This window comes from Dasypus novemcinctus, chromosome 18 (assembly GCF_030445035.2).
Source record: "Dasypus novemcinctus isolate mDasNov1 chromosome 18, mDasNov1.1.hap2, whole genome shotgun sequence".
NCBI lineage: Eukaryota > Metazoa > Chordata > Mammalia > Cingulata > Dasypodidae > Dasypus > Dasypus novemcinctus.
In genome coordinates, this window is record NC_080690.1 from 80,827,203 (window position 1) to 80,836,720 (window position 9,518).

At 40.9% G+C, this 9,518-nt stretch overlaps 1 long non-coding RNA gene across 1 annotated transcript in view; it reads left to right on the top strand.

Annotated features, from left to right (window-relative positions):
- Positions 1-5,477, top strand: part of LOC131274263 (uncharacterized) — a 30,587-nt gene extending 25,110 nt beyond the window's left edge. The window contains exons 2-3 of the long non-coding RNA XR_009181474.1: positions 2,939-3,033; positions 4,508-5,477. This is a non-coding gene — a long non-coding RNA (uncharacterized lncRNA). The remainder of the gene's footprint in view (positions 1-2,938; positions 3,034-4,507) is intronic.
- The last annotated feature ends 4,041 nt before the right edge of the window (positions 5,478-9,518 follow it).

The following is a 9,518-nucleotide window of genomic DNA, read 5'->3' on the forward strand; positions in this document are numbered from 1 at the left end:
TGTGAAAACACTAAGATAGTGGAAAAACAATACACAGACTAGGAGAAACATTTGCAAAGTCCATATTCAATAAAGGACTAGTATCCAAAATATTCAAATAACTCTTAAAATGCTGCAATAATAAAACAACCCAATAAATCTTTGGTAAAAGATGTGAATAGACTCCTCACCATGGATAGTACTTAGATGATAGGTGAGCATCTGAAAAGATGCTCACTATCATATTTCATAAGGAAATTATATATTAAAACAACAATGCAATGCCCCTACTCACCATTTGAATGGCTAAAATATGAATCACTAACAACCTCAAATACTGATGAGGCTGTAGAGCAACAGAAACTTTGCATTTGTAGGAATGCAAAATGATAGAGCCACTTTGGAAGACAGTTCTGGCAGTTATATACATGGTTAAACATTAGATCCAGCAGTCATGCAGACAGGTGTTTACCCAAATAAGTTGAAAATTTATGTACACCCAAAAATCTGTGTACAAATATTTATACTAGGTTTATTCATAATTTTAAAGACTTGAAAGCAAGTAATATGTCCCTAAATAGATGTATGTATAAGCAAATGATTGTACATTTATGGTATGGAGCATTATTCTTCAATAAAAAGAAGTGAGATATGAAGTCACAAAAATACATGGAAAAACCTTAAATGCATTTTGGTAGGTGAAATAAATAAGTCTGGACTGGCTACATTCTATATGATTCCTACTATATAACATTGTGGAATAGGCAAAACTATAAAGAAGCGGACTTGGCTCAATGGGTAGGGCGTCCGCCTACCACATGGGAGGTCCGCAATTCAAACCCCAGGCCTCCTTGACCCATGTGGAGTGGCCCATGTGCAGCGCTGATGCACGCAAAGAGTGCTGTACCATGCAGGGGTGTCCCCCGTGTAGGGGAGACCCACACGCAAGGAGTGCACCCCGTAAGGAGAGCCATTCAGTGCGAAAGAAAGTGCAGCCTGCTCAAGAAAGGCACCACACACACGGAGAGCTGACACAACAAGATGATGCAACAAAAAAACACAGATTCCTGGTGCCACTGATAAAGATAGAAGCAGTCACAGAAGAACACACAGTGAATGGACAGAGAGCAGACAACTGGGGGGGGGGGAGAGGAGAGAATAAATAAAAAATAAATATTAAAAAAAAATAAAGACAGTAAAATACAAATCATTGTTGGGTAGCTGACGTTGAGAGTGAAGGTAGAATCCATGGAGCACAAAGGAGTTTTAGAGCAGCAAAACTATTTTCTATGATGCTGTAATGGTGCATACATTGTAACTGAGGGTTAAGAATTTAAAAAAATAATTATAATTACAAATTTATTATACAGATGCCTTTATATAATAAAACAGTAAAAGGTTGATACTTGAAATTACAGAAACTGACTAGATTTAGCCTAGACCTTCTATGGTGATGGTCATTCTAAACAGGTCTCATCTCTGTTTTTGGTTACTCTAGACAGAGGCTCACTCTTGTGTATCTTTACTATTGTGATGGTAAACACTCCAGGCTCCTGTTTAATATCTATATGGAAAACCTTGTGATTGATCTCTATTCTGTACCTTCCTGTCCCAGAAACTCTGATAACGATTGTAAGTTTGTAACTCGCCAGGTTTGGTTCCCACCCCCATCCTGTACAGCCCCTTAATGTTTATTAATGAAGGAACCTGTGTCCAGCTCCACCCCAAATATTGATTAACACCCTGATGTAATAAAATATTCAAATTTCTGCAGATCTTAGAGACAATTTGGGGCCATTAGGCCATTGTGCTCCGGTGTTTCTACAACTAAATAAACTCATTCTATCTTTGAAACTATGGTGTCTCAGGAATTGGCTTTTAAAGTGCATGGGAGAAATGAACCTGATTTTGCTTGGTATTAACATGAAATTATAAATTTATCAAAATTCAAAGATCTGCACAACACAAAATGTGAACTCAAGTACATGCTCTGGACTTTAGTTAATAATATATCGATATTTGTTCATCAAGTGTAATAAAAGCACCAGCTAATGTAAGATGTTAATAATAGAGCCAACAATGGAAGAGGAGAAGAGGGATGTGGGAATTTTGTTCTTTCTGCTGAATTTTTCTGTATACATAAATGTGCTTTACAAATAGTCTATTAATTTAAAAAATCTAAATGGGAAGAATGAGTTGTTTCATAATTATGTATTAGTTCACAGAATAATGCAGCTGAGGTTCTATTGTTTACATAATCATTGTTTTATTATACACTGTTAGGGATAAGAAGTATATTCCCCTTATGTACTCCAGAAAATGTGATAGTGCCTTCTGTTACATGAATGAGCTGAAGGTGACCTCTGTGTTGGCTCCATGTGTTTACTAGATCACAGCAACCTGGGTCTCTGAAAACCTTACGTGCCAAACTCAAACTATTAAACATCCGTTTATATTAAAAATGGCCTAAAGAAGGAATTTTTAGCCCGTTACACTTGACCTACTTTGAGTACTCTATAAAACTACACCCCATGTGTGCATACCATTGATAAAATTATAAGGTCCCAAGCCTCTTTAACACTCAGAAACTTCTGGTCTAGGGGTCTCATTGTGCTGACTCTGTGGCATTGGCTAAACACATGACCCCTCCCCCTGACTCTCCCTTTTCTGTGGGAATTTTAGGGTTTCTTCCTTGAATCCCCTAGGAGCTCCCTCATATCCTGCCTCTTGAAGATTTCCTCCTGTGAAGGACTGCTCTTCCTTCTGCAGATCACCGATACATCATCCCCTTGACTTAGCTTGTATGTTACTACCATTTTGTGATCAAAACATTTCCATGGTCACCTCCAAAACCCTTACATTCAAACTCACTTCTCCTACAGCTCTGAGGATGGCAATAAACATTCCTTGGTTATACGTTTGTGAGGAATTAACCTTTATGTTTTTTATCCCTGTACAGCAGTTTATGGACTTTGGTTCGATCATGTTCTTGAATGGATGGAGAGGAAAGACAAGAAGTCCTTCCTAGAAGTGTTTTATGAGGAGCTGCAGAGGGTAATTTCCTTTCTCTGGCCCTCCTGGGTTAGCCAGCTTTCCCTTTCCCTCCCTAGGTCTCTCTTCTCTTCTTTTATGTAGAGACTTTCATAGAAGTGTGGTGCAATGACTAAGAGCTTGACACCCAGAGCCAGGCTGCCTACTATTTGCTGGGTAACGTTGACAAGCTCTTAACCACTCTGTGACTCAGTGCCCCCATTTCTAAACCTGAAAAATAATAATAACTTCCTGAGTTGTAAGAATAAAATGAAAGTTCTCTAGAATCACACCTGTCCTGTTAGTTATATCATCATTACATATATTTCTTCCAAAGGAATCCCCAATTTCAGGATTAGACCCTCTCAGGGAATTAGATCAGAACAGCAGCCTGACAAATTTCTCCTACTCTCTTCAGTTTATGCACATTGTCAAAGCTGGTAGTGTATACTTAATCCATGGAAGTTAATTACACAGAAATCTGATGCCAACCTGATGACTCGCACATGTCTAAGCAGACACATAAATTATCTCCAGCTTGGAGGCCATTGCCTATTAGATGAACTATTGAAATTCCAAGCCAGGCACAAGCCATTTCACATGAACTTTTGGACATTTTTCCAGAGAGTTCCCAAATTGAGGCCCTGGGGGTGGTGGTGGTGGTGGCAGGCAGGGATCGATCTAAACACTAGACTTTTAGAGTTTCCCCCCCTCCATTCTGTTGTCAATAGCAATAGCTAGTTGTTATCTAGCCCTTTATCTTTGCCTGATATACTTCTATAAACTCATTTAATTGGTGTCCACTTGTTTAATCAGCTGTCCCCTGAAATTTCAACTTGCCCTTTGCAGAGTAGTTTAGAGTTCTTTCTGGAAAGTGTCTGCCCATGTATGTAGTATATTTCCCAGTTTCCTTTGTATTGAAATGGGGTTATGTGGCTTGGTTTTGTTAGTGGAATGGTTTTGTTAATGGAATGTAAGGGAAATCTGGTGTCACTTCAAGGTAGAATTGATGAAGAAGAATGTGCTTATTTCCGAGAATCTCATTCTCCATCTGCCAATGGAAGAGAGGAGTGTAAGTATATGATGGCACATCAAGCCACAAAATGGCAGGATGTTAGGGTAGTAGTCATATTAAAATGCATATGACTTTTTAATTTTGTGATCTATGTATCTTCAAAAAACAATAAAAATTTTTTTAAAAAAGGAAATGACTTGCAGAATCTACACTAGACTTTATGTGAACAAGGAAAATCTGTGTGCTGAATATTTAAGGCATCATGGAAATTCATGGAACTCTATTATGTAAATTAGCATTAGCCCTCACCAGTAACATTCTTATAGCCATCTGGCATGTATTTTTGTTATCTGAGGCAAATGGGAGCTCAGGAAATTCCAGAAGGTCCCACAAGTATTCTATGTTGGACCTTGATTAGGACTCAAACAGCTAGTATTGTCCTTGTAATCACTATCTAATGACAATATATATTTTTTCTTCCAGGATCTTAAGGGCAGTGTGGAGAAGATTTGTCAATTTCTTGGTAAAAATTTGCAGCCAGAAGAACTTGATTCAGTCCTACAACACAGCTCGAGCCACAGAATAGCTCCTGGGACAACTAATGCTGCTAGAGCAGGATAATCACTGGCCTCCATGGCCCAGCTGGCAACTTCCTGGAGAGGTTGGCACAGGTCCCCGCAGCTTCCTCTCTGCTGGAGTAGCACTGGGTCCTTGGCTAGAGCTGCAATATGATCTGGATGGAAAGAAGCTGGTCCCCACCAGCACTGTGATTTTCACTCCACCCTGCTTCCCTTTGTGCCAGGCGCAGAGTTAAGATGGTGCCTCCCAATCTCTTTCTGACTTGGACAGTCTCAAACTTTAGTTGTTCTCAGGATTATACTGTAGCCCACTGAATTTACTCATCAGTAGCTGAAATTGGTGCCCAACTGTCTCTTCCTCCCCCGTTTTAGGGAAATGGAGCTTTCAATTCCAGCTGCGGAACAGCTCCCGAGGTGGCTTGTGCCTCCAGTGGAGGATGGGCACTGGCCTCTGGGATGTGGAGAAGTCTACTTAGGAGTCTTCTCTGTGTATGGGCAATCCTCTCCTTATGTTCCTTCAAGGATGTTGCAGGATGCTCTGCTGGTCTCCCCAAGCCCACAGACAGGTGCTTCAGCTAGCTCTAGAGAGCTCTGGGTGTTTGCTAACTGCTCTGTAGCAGATTCTAGGGGCTTCTTACTCTGCCACCATGTTGCTGGTTATCCTTCCAACACATTGTTTTTTACAGAACTGGAAAAACTCACTATGAAATTTATTTGGAAGGGCAAGAGGCCCTGAATAGCCAGAGAAAAAGAAAAAGCAATTGGAGGAATAACACCACCTGACTTTAAAGCATACTACAAAGCTACAGTGCTCAAAGTTGCATGGAATTGGCACAAGAATAGACATACTGGCCAATGGAACTGAATCAAGAGTTCTGATAAAAATCCGCAAATATTCCTTTAAACCCATCGCTATATGCCATTCCCTAGTAAGGGACCATGACATTATATTGGGCTTCAAATTTCGGGGAGTTCTGGATCACAGAGTGTTTCAACAATGGCAATGGAGGGATACTGGTATGGGATACCAATGACAGGTGATATATGACTGACAGGGAGCTGTACAGAACATATGTCCAGGGTGCATGGTAATGTTTGGATATACTCATAGTGGCAACAATTAAAAACCACAGTAGGGGGGGTACTGGGTTCCTGGCCAGTGGTGCTCTGTCGTGGTCCCTAGGGGAGCAGCGACAGTCTCCCAGGTACAGTGGCAGGGACCGGGAGGGAGTGAGGGTTCAACAGTGAGCCCCTGATACTAATGACTATGCTTGCGAGCTGATAAACCTAAAATAAGAACAAGGCCTAGAGCAACATTGTGCCTGGGAATTTCCTCCTGTCAGCCTTCATGTTACTCAAATGTGGCCAGTCTCGAAGCCAAACTCAGCATGTAAATGCAATGCCTTCCCCCTAGCGTGGGACATGACACCCGGGGATGAGCCTCCCTGGCAACGAGGGACCACTATCAACTACCAACTGATGATGCAACTGGAAAATGACCTTATACGGAAGGTTCAATGCGGATCAGCAGAATATCCATGTCTACATAAAATACCATGACTTTAAAATGCTGTTTGACCTAAAGTAAGGGGGAAATGGAAAGGAGAAATGAGTCTATATGGCTACGAGTTTCTAAAAAAGAGTCTGGAGGCTGGCAGAAGGATTGCCCTCATGCACAACTGAGAAGAGTCAGAGAGACAGATAAAGCAGATACAACCCCCAGATATTGGTTCCTCTGAGGGCTAAAGAGACCCATGGGAGTTATGGTCATGGCCGATGGGGTTAACTATCAGGGCAGATGGCCCCTCTTTGGAAATGGTGTTTATGTGTGATGAATCTGGACTCAGATGGGATCTCCCTTCATAAGACTTTCATGCTAATGTGCTGGAGGTGCAGTTAATGTTGGGTTTAAGATATATTTAGGGGATTTGAATCTCTGGACTGACAATGTGATAGCCAGGTCCTGAGCCTCAACAGACTCCAGCACCTACAATCTGATCTATTGGACTTACCACACTCAGCTAAGATGGAGTTGAAGAAGGACAACCACCACACCATGGAGCCTAGAGTGATTACAACTGAAAATGGGAGGATTGCATCCAGCATCCATGTGGAATCTGAGCCTCCTCCTGACATAGAGGTGCAATGGACACAACCAATCCAATGTCCACATAGAAGAGGTGGCATTGGATTGGGAAAAGTGGACATGGTGGATGATGGGTATGGGGAAAGGCAGGAAGAGATGAGAGGTGGAGGCGTCTTTGGGACATGGAGCTGCCCTGGATGGTGCTTCAGAGGTAATCACCGGACATTGTAAATCCTCACAGGGCCCACTGGATGGAATGGAGGAGAGTATGGGCCATGATGTGAACCATTGTCTATGAGGTGCAGAGGTGCCCAAAGATGTACTTACCAAATCCAATGGATGTGTCATGATGATGGGAACGAGTGTTGTTGGGGGGGGGGGTGGGGTTGAATGGGACCTCACATATATATTTTTAATGTAATATTATTACAAAGTCAATAAAAAAAAAGACATTCTGAAAGAGAGTCTTAGCAAACTGCCTTTTAAATACTGTTCATAGAAAATAGTATGTTAGTACTATGACATAAAAGGAATACAATTAAAATTAGTCTCCAAGGAAATATGATTTTAAATTTAGCAAGTTCAAAATATATTTACTCGAAATGAGTAGATTATCCCTATTCTAACGCTTGTTGATTCTACTGCAAATAAATTTAGACTATATAGACATAAAAAAAAAAATCCGCAAATACAGAGCCATCTGATATTTGACAAGGCCACCAAGCCCACAAAACTGGGAGAGAATGACCTCTTCAAAAAATGGTACTTGGAGAACTGTATATCCAAATTCAAAAGAATGTGAGAGGAACACCATCTCATACCTCATACAAACATTAACCTTATATAAGAGAAATCAAAGATCTAAATTTAAGAGCCAAGACCATAAAGACCTTGGAAGATAATCTTTGTAATAGGAAATGATTTCATGAACTTCACACCCAAAGCACGAACAGTGAAAGAAAAAATAGACAAATAGGATGTCCTTAAAATGAACATCCTTTGCACCTCAAAGGAGCTTGTCAAGAAAGTGAAAAGGCAGCCTACCCAATGGGAGAAAATATTTGGTAACTGTATATCTGATAGGAACCTGTTATCTATCATATAAGAAGAAATCCTACACCTCGAAAGTAAAAGAACAAACAACCTATACAAAAAATGGGCAAGTGATTTGAATAGATACTTCTCCAAAGAAAAAATACAAATGACTACAAAGCACCTGAAAAGATGCTTAACATCACTAGCTATCAGGGAAAAGCAAATTAAAACTACAATGAGATGCCATCTCACACCCATTAGACTGGCAGCTATTGTAAAAACAGAGGACTACAAGTGTTAGAGAGGATGTGGAGGAATGGGAACCCTCATCCATTGCTGGTGGGAATGTAAAATGGTACAGTCATTGTGGAGGACAGTTTTATGGTTCCTCAAAAAATTATCTATATATCTGTCATATTATCCAGCAATTCCACTGCTAGGTATATACCAAGAAGAGTTGAAAGCAAGGACACAAGCAGATATATACAAACCAATGTTCATAGCAGCATTTTTCACCATTGCCAAAAGTTGGAATCAAACCAGCCCATCAACTAAAGAATGAATAAAAAATTTGGTATATAAATGCAATGGAGTATTACTCAGCTGTAAGAAGGAATATGGTACTAACACGTGGGATAACATGGATGGACGTTGAGGACCTTATGTGGAGTGAAGCAGCCAGGCAGTGAAGGTCAAATATTACATGACCTCACTGTCAAAAATTAACAAACTGAGCAGACTCACAGAGCTAAAATCTGGAAGATAGTTTTGTAAGAAATAGAAAGGGAGAAGAGAGACGTGATTCAACATCCACATGGATGAAATCTATGACAAGGTGGATGAGTGCAGTTGTGCAGTGACGGGACATGACAGAGGTATAGTGATAACAATGGGTTGGGTGGTGCAGGTTTGATGGGGAATAGGGGAAGTGGTTGGATGGTCCAAGGAGCTAGGGGGAGGGTTAGGGGAGGGAGCAAGGGAACACTGGGGATAGGCAGGTATGTGGTTGAAATTACAATGTTGGGAATGTTCATTTGGAATTATGGCAAGGAATGGTTACTGGTTTAGGGTGTTGGATGGGGTCACTGGGGCAGGGTGGGCCTGAGGCAGGCTTCTAGGGGTTACATGAGTGGTCATTTTGGCATGGTGTGTGGCATCAGTGGGTAGAGATCCGCATAAAGGGCAGAAAGCAGTTGATCTCCCATCCTTGAGAGGTCCGCTATGTTCTCAAACAGAGGGTGGGAGTCACTTGAGAGCATCTGCAGTGCCTAATAAGGAGGGCAAACCAGTGTGTCAAGCTCTTAGTGAAGGTGCAAGTAACTAGGAATCTTGTCCTTCAAGGAGTGAAACCTGGTGGTCGCTGTGGGCCCAACGTGGGGGGTGGGAATGGAGGAACAGAACAGATGGAAGAGGGGGCACTTTGGGGGTGATGGCCATGTTCTGCAAGAACTTGCAATGAGGGATAGCTTGCATTTAATTTTTTATCAGATTTTATGGAAGTATATGTTCCAAATGGTAAACCATAATGTGAATTTTCATGATGGTTAGTATCTATGTTTCAACATTTGTGCATCAATTTTAACAAATATATGATCCGCACATAAAATGTTATTGTTGGGGAAAGGGAGAAAAGGTGAGAATGTTGGGTATATAGGAATTCCTGTATTCTGTACATGACTCTACTGTTACCTAAAATGTCTTTGAAGAAAAAAATTAGAAAATGGGGGAATAAATGGAATAAAATGTCACTGTACATTCAGGATAAGAGTGTTTCAGTGATGAAAGGCAAAATGTC